This window comes from Euleptes europaea, chromosome 18, assembly GCF_029931775.1.
Source record: "Euleptes europaea isolate rEulEur1 chromosome 18, rEulEur1.hap1, whole genome shotgun sequence".
Classification (NCBI taxonomy): domain Eukaryota; kingdom Metazoa; phylum Chordata; class Lepidosauria; order Squamata; family Sphaerodactylidae; genus Euleptes; species Euleptes europaea.
Window position 1 is genome coordinate 22091414 of NC_079329.1, and position 7297 is coordinate 22098710.

The window sequence follows — 7297 nt, forward strand, 5'->3', positions numbered from 1 at the left end:
GTCTGAAGATGTATCTCAAGTTTCCAAAATGCCGACTTGGAAATACTGCACAAGGATGACTGAAACTGAATGGACAAAATCTGGCAGCAAGAGAATATTACGGAATGACTTTAAGGAAAAGGGATAAGAAAAATCTTCTTTGCCCACAAGTGTAAAAGTTGCAGGGGTATGGAACCGTTGAGTAACAGAAATAGTATTTTGTGTCATTTTAATTTTTAGCATATATATTTTAAGTAAAAACGGAAACTGGGGAGGGGATGGTTTTCAAAGAACGTTGAAGGATCAAACAAAATGGCAAAAAAGGACTGATTAGCCAGTTGCATTCCACGTAATATTTAGTATACTGAAGTCCCAGTACAGAAACCACAAGCTGAATGTAGAAATTAATTTCTGTACATTGGTGGATCAACTATAACATGCAAAAGATTGCTGGGGTGGGGTTCAGGTAGGCTCGCATCCAGCAACCTGTTGATAGATAGGAAATTCCATACCTTAACCAGGGTTACCAATCTCCTGGTGGGGCCTGGAGTTCTCCTGGCAATTATCACAACTGATCTCCAGCCTGCAGAAATCTGTTTACCTGGGGAAATAGCAGCTTCGGAGGGTGGACTCTATGATTCTATGAGGATGGGGTTTGGGGAGCTACCTCAGTGGGATATAATTCCATAGAGTTGGAAGGGACCACCAGGGTCATCTAGTCCAACCTCCGGCACAATGCAGGAAATTCACAACTACCTCCCCACATACACACCCAGTGACCCCTACTCCTTCCCAGAAGATGGCCAAGATGCCCTCTCTCTCATCATCTGCCTAAGGTCATAGAATCAGCATTGCTGACAGATGGCCATCTAGCCTCTGCTTAAAAACCTCCAGGGAAGGAGAGCTTACCACCTCCCGAGGAAGCCTGTTCCACTGTGGAACCGCTCTAACTGTTAGAAAGTTCTTCCTAATGTCTACATGGAAACTCTTTTGATTTAATTTCAACCCGTTGGTTCCGGTCCGACCTTCGGGGCAACAGAAAACAACTCAGCAACCCCCTCTATATGACAGCCCTTCAGGTATTTGAAGATGGTTATTATATCACCTCTCTGTCTTCTCCTCTTCAGGCTAAACATACCCAGCCCCCTCAACCTTTCCTCTTAGGACTTGGTCTCCAGACCCTCACCGTCTTTGTTGCCCTCCTCTGGACATGTTCCAGCTTGTCTACATCCTCCTTAAATTGCAGTACCCAAAACTGAACACAATACTCTAGGTGAGGTCTAACCAGAGCAGAATAAAGCGATACCATTACTTTGCGTGATCTGGACACTATACTTCTGTTGATACAAGTGTTCCTTCCCCAGATGTTCAGGAATTTCCCAAGCCAGAATTGGCACCCTGAACTGATACATATTTGCATCTTAGGAGGAAGGCCGTGGGCTAGAATGTCAGCTGTTGCTCTCTGGACTGGGACAAGCCAATAACTTTCATTTGGCTAGATTTTTTTTTTAAATAAGCCTTTTCAGAAAGCACTATTTTTTTTTATACATTTGCTTCCCCCACCCATATGTTGTAAGCTGCACCAAATGATTACAGCAGCCAAGAGCTGCCTGCAGGGGAGAAAAAGGAATGTTCTTTTTGGCCGACATGAAAAATAGTATTACATTTTCTCCAGACTGCCAAAAGTGTATGATTTCTACCAATGCTAATAGAATGCCCCCCTCCCCCGCAAAAGCATGGTTGCACACCTGTGGAGAGGAGTGTTTGTGAGAGCTCACAATTGCTCGGATATATTTTTGTAAAAAAAACATAAAAAGAGCTCTGCCAGACCAGGGGTCCATCTAGTCCTGCATCCTGTTTCATACAGTAGTTAAACAGTTTGGTTTAGTGCAATTGCTAACACAAATAAAGAGATTTGACACACTGCAGTTCCCTGTTTTTGAGAAATGGCTGTACAGTAGGCCCATTTTTCAGGGTGGGACCCCACACATGAAGGGAATGACCCTTCTGGCCCCACACATGAAAGGAATGATGCTGACAAACCACAATAACCTTGTTCAGTCATTACAATCTTGACGCTCCAAACTTGCATAATGGAACAGCGCACCACCCACAATCCTCCTAATATGGGTTGCCATTTTGTGAGACAGGGTTGCCAACTCTGGGAAATTCCTAGAGATTTATGGGTGGCGTCTGGGGAGGACAGAACTTGGGAGGGGGAGGACCTTCACATGGTGTAATGCCACAGATTCCACCCGCCGATGCAGCCATTTCCTCCAGGGGAACTGATCTCCAGGCCCCACCTGGAGGCTGGCAACCCTAATAGAGCAAAACATTTTTCCCCCAGCTTCAGTGCAGAAAATCACATACCCACAAAAATCTGGGTTCTCCAAAACACGCGCCGAAGCTACAAAATAAGCACATCGCCCTGTTCACAAAAATGGTGACTGTGCTTATATAGAGGATTGGACATAGTGCAATCTCCCCTTACATATAGTTGGATCAACAAAATCAGAAGAAGAAGAGGAAGAGGAGTTGGTTTTTATATGCCGACTTTCTCTACCACTTAAGGGAAAATCAAACTGGCATACAATCACCTTCCCTCCCCCTCCCCACAACAGACACCCTGTGAGGTAGGTGAGGCTGACAGAGTTCAGTGAGAACTGTGATTAGCCCAAGGTCACCTAGTTGGCTTCAGGTGTAGGAGTGGGGAAACAAATCCAGTTCACCAGATTAGCTTCTGCAGCTCATGTGTAGGAGTGGGGAATCAAACCCAGTTCTCCAGATCAGAGTCCACTGCTCTTAACCACTACACCACGCTGGCTCTCTGGATAACAACTGGATAATTCTGTTTCAATTATTGAAATGATCAGCTCCTTTTCTTTCCAAGGCTATAACACTGGTCAGTGAAAAATGTAACCATGGGACGGCTTAATTTCAGTATTTTGGCTATGCCCTGCATTCTGTTGAGCAGACTTCAGGGGAGGGATCTGCTCTTCTCGCTTTCTTTGAAAGGCAATTTAATTTAATGTAGTCCTTTAACTTTTCCCCTCCTTCTCTGCCCCCTACTCCCCCTACCAATGGCGTGGCTGATAACCTGACGGGGTGGTGGTGGTGGTGGGAATAGTACTAGAGGTATCACCCCAAGCTAATGGTAGCAAAGAATATTTTACAGGCTTGGGGAGGGGCTGCGGTTCAGTTTGTAGAGCATCTGCTCAGCATTCAGAAGGTCCCAGGTTCAATCCCCGGCATCTCCAGTTAAAGGGACTAGGCAAGTAGGTGATGTGAAAGACCTCTGTCTGCGACCCTGGAGAGCCACTGCCAGTCTGAGTAAATAATACAGACTTCGATGGACCAAGGGTCTGATTCAGTATAAGGCAGCTTCATGTGCTCATGTGTGTGTTCAGGTTCCTGATAGGAGGTACTGCCAGCTTTAGAAACCTGTTAACTTGAATGATCCAAAACCCACTAAACAAGAAGGGTGGGGTAGATCCCATTTATAGGAGTGCTATCCCTTGCAAGGAAATCCAGTACTATTTCCACTCAAACCACCTTTCGGTTTTCGAGACACATGAAAATCCAGTGTCAAATACAGATGGTTTTAAAGGCTGTATAGTTAAACCTGAAAAACAAAATGAATTAACATTCAGATCCCTGGCCTATCAGTCTTTTGAAAAGTGCCTGCTCTGGAGAGAAGGGCTGAAGTGTAAAGAAAACTAGTGGGATTGAGTCAACTTTTCCACTGGTGAGAAAAGGAGGAGGGGGTCCACTTTATCAAAAACACTCTGCTGGGGAACATGGGCCTAAATGGATAAAAGCCTGGTGGGACAGGGCTATAGTAAGGAGGAGCACTGGGTGAGATTGAGGGGGGAAAGCCACTTGAGGGGATTGAGGGGGGAAACCAAGCACCTAAATGTGGAAGGATCAGTATAGATGAGGCAGTGTAGTATAGTGGTCAATGCCCCTCGATGTGTTGCTGGCATTACCCTTGACTCCGAGTTTGGCCAATTGTCACTTGAAGCTAGGGCATGGTTGGCCACCTTTAAGCTACAACTTAAGCTGCGCTTTAGCACTGAGGGGCTCCTAGCTTCTCTGAAGCACGACCCTTTTAAATCCTCATGGCAAAAAATCTTAGATGAGAAATTGTCATTGTTGGGCTTCTCGCAGGATATGTTATTAGATTTTGGGAAAACTGAAGCTTTCACCAAAATTAAAAAGCTCATTAAAGAGCTTGATTATAACCGTACTACTTTTTGTGCTCGCCGCGTCTGTTCATGCTAACCCCTCTACGGTTATGCAGGGCAGAATTTTCAATATACCATACCCAGACAGGACCTGTCCTTGCTCTTCTGGCTCTTGATTCATTAGCTCCTGCCCTCTTGGAATGCCACTTTTACGAGGAACTTCAATCACTTTATATCTCTCCCCTTTTAACATATAAATCTAATGCCTCTGTGTCTGACATAATGCCTTTTTTACTAAGTGACAGGGATCCCAAGGCTACATTGTCAGTGGCAAGATTTGTTTCAGTCCTTATATCCCTCAAACGTTAGATATATGCTGCTCAAGATAAATGGATCAAGGAGCTTCTAAGGGATAAAAAGGTAAGGAAAGTAGTATAGTGGGTTAAAGTGTCAGACTAGGATCTGGGAGTGAAAGGTAAAAGCACCAGGTCATTACTGACCCATAGGGAGATGTCACATCACGACGTCTACCCCACCTTACAGGGTAGTTGTGAGGATAAAATGAATGAGAAGAGAATGATGTAAGTAAGCCTCTTTGGATCCTCTTCCTTTGGGGAGAAAGGAGGGGCATAAATGAAGCAAGTAAGTAAATATGTCTCCAAGGCAAGTAAGTAAATATGTCTCTCATTTTTTTAATGAGAGAGAACAAAGCCAAACATATCCTTTGACTCCATCAGAGGTCACCTTGCTCTCCCCCTGCGTTTCCCCCCATTCCCCCTGCATTTTCAAATTCAAGATAAAACAGGTCCCTCAAAACATGGGCAAAATGTGGGGAAAGGCAGGGGGAGAGCGAGGCAACCTCTGACGGTTGGAAACAGCATGCATAATCAACACAAAGACCCAAAGTCATAGGGGTGACGGCGAGTGAGACAGCCATGCATAAAAGACCTCTCTCTCTCTCTCTCTCTCTCTCTCTCTCTCTCTCACACACACACACACACACACACACACACACACAGAAACTATGTGGCTGCTTTTGAATGAGTAGATTTAAAATAATTTCCTTTAGCGTTTCTAATTTCACTGGAGATTAGTAAGGCGAAGAAAGAAGAGTTATGTGTTTTAAGTATTCAATAGGCAGAAAATCCTCCCAATTCAATGACTCCTCCCATCCACGTATGACTTCCAGTGTCTACACACAGAGAAGCCCTACTTGGTGCACAAACCTTTGGTGTCCAGGTGACAAACGAGCATATCCTGGAATGTGCTAACAGATGCCTTATCACAGGGATCCCTGTGTGGCAATCTGCGCATCTATGGGTGTAGAAACATGCATTACTGTCTTCTGCTGCACCCGTGAATTGGGGCAAGCAGCTATGTTAATGGTGAAAACATCATGTACAGCCACCAACTTCAAATAATGTGTTCTGTGCTAATGGCAGAAACCCTGGCCCAGTAGATATAAAACTGATCAGGCCTCTTTAATTAAGCTTGTTTCTTCCTTAATGAGATCCCAGTGTGAGACCAGAGTAAAATGTTCAAAGTATTCGCTCTCTTCCTAGGGAAAGGCGAACATATTGACTCAGTCTGGAAAATTGTGCAAATGAAACAAGAGGAATCCCACGGAGGAAAGAGTTGCTTGTTGCTGAAGAGAAATTTCTGTGGTAGAAGGGATTGCACTGGAAAGAACTGTACTGCAAGGTACAGTATGTTATAGTCTCCTCCCCAGAATGCTTTTGCACACCTGGGGCAACTTATACATCTGAGGAAAACCAGTTTCTGCAAGCAGACTGCATCCCCTTAATTGGAGCCACTTTATATATAGAGAGAGAGGACATGTGTGAATAAATTGATCTTGTTTGCATATGTCTTGAGTATTCTTGCCCTTTAAATATTATATGCAGTCATACATGCATATATGCAAATATATGTATGTATGGGCCAATTCACTCTGCAGAATTAGTTTAGAAGGTTATGAGTGGAATGAATCCTTGCAGTATTTAACACGCCTGCAAACTTATACGTCAGCCCACAGTTATTGTGCAACCTCAAAAACCAATGAACAAAGATGGAGTAGTTGGTGCCATCAACATGGACAGACTTACAAGTGGGATGTGAAGACGCTGCATGATTGCTACACTGATTTGTTCAGTCAGTGCCACCAAAGTGTCGGTATGGTTGCATGCCCTTTAAGCCTTGAGGACTCAGGGTCTCCTCCTGCTAAGTGTTAAGAAGTTTCTCTCAAGGCACAAGCCAGATTATTTCAGCTTGGGCCAGATTCATATCTAGCAGGGGTGTGTGAATTTACGGGGAGCTTGAGTAGGCAGGAGGGCAAGAAGGGAAGATGCACACACCATGGCCATCTTGCTTCTTCCCCGCCAGCCTTTGGGGGTTACCTACTGTCTTGGAGAACAGCTGGGGCAAAGGTAGTTCCAGAAGAACAAGAATGGCCAGGATAGAGTTCAGTTCTTCTGCCCACTCATGCTGTGCTTTAGATTTTCCCCTTCCCTTCATTCTAATTTTGTAGCCATCCAACTCTTACAAACAGATCTGCGGCCAGAATGTCTACTTTGCTCCCAGGTCTCAAATTATGTCGGAGGGGTTTATAATGATATTTTTGACTAAATCCCCCAAAGAGCTGAACATACTAAAAATGTGGGATAGGTTCAGCAGCATTTTAGCATCATCCAAGAAACAGGGATGTCTTTACAACCTTCTCAACTGCATTTTGGGGTGAGTTATTCAGGGGAGTGACTTACTTTAAAAGGTAACATGGGAAATAGAGGCATCTATTTGAAAAAAAGGTATTTATTTACACAGCTCTTTTTATAGTTCACATTTCTGTAGTTTCTACACACAATTAACTACTGCTTTCCACAAAGTTATCTCTGTACCCCACCCACCACTGAAATTACAACAGGTTTTCCAACATATAAATATACATATATATATAATCAATATGTGTAATAAATAGATCAGTCATTTCAAACAAACCTTCACTAGCTGCAAACAGGATTATCTTGCAACTATAATGCCATTTGGTCTTACGTACTAAAATATGAATGAATTTGGAAGACGGGTGAGGATATCGGCAGCTACATGTGTGAAGGGAAATAATATTAATAGAAAAAAGT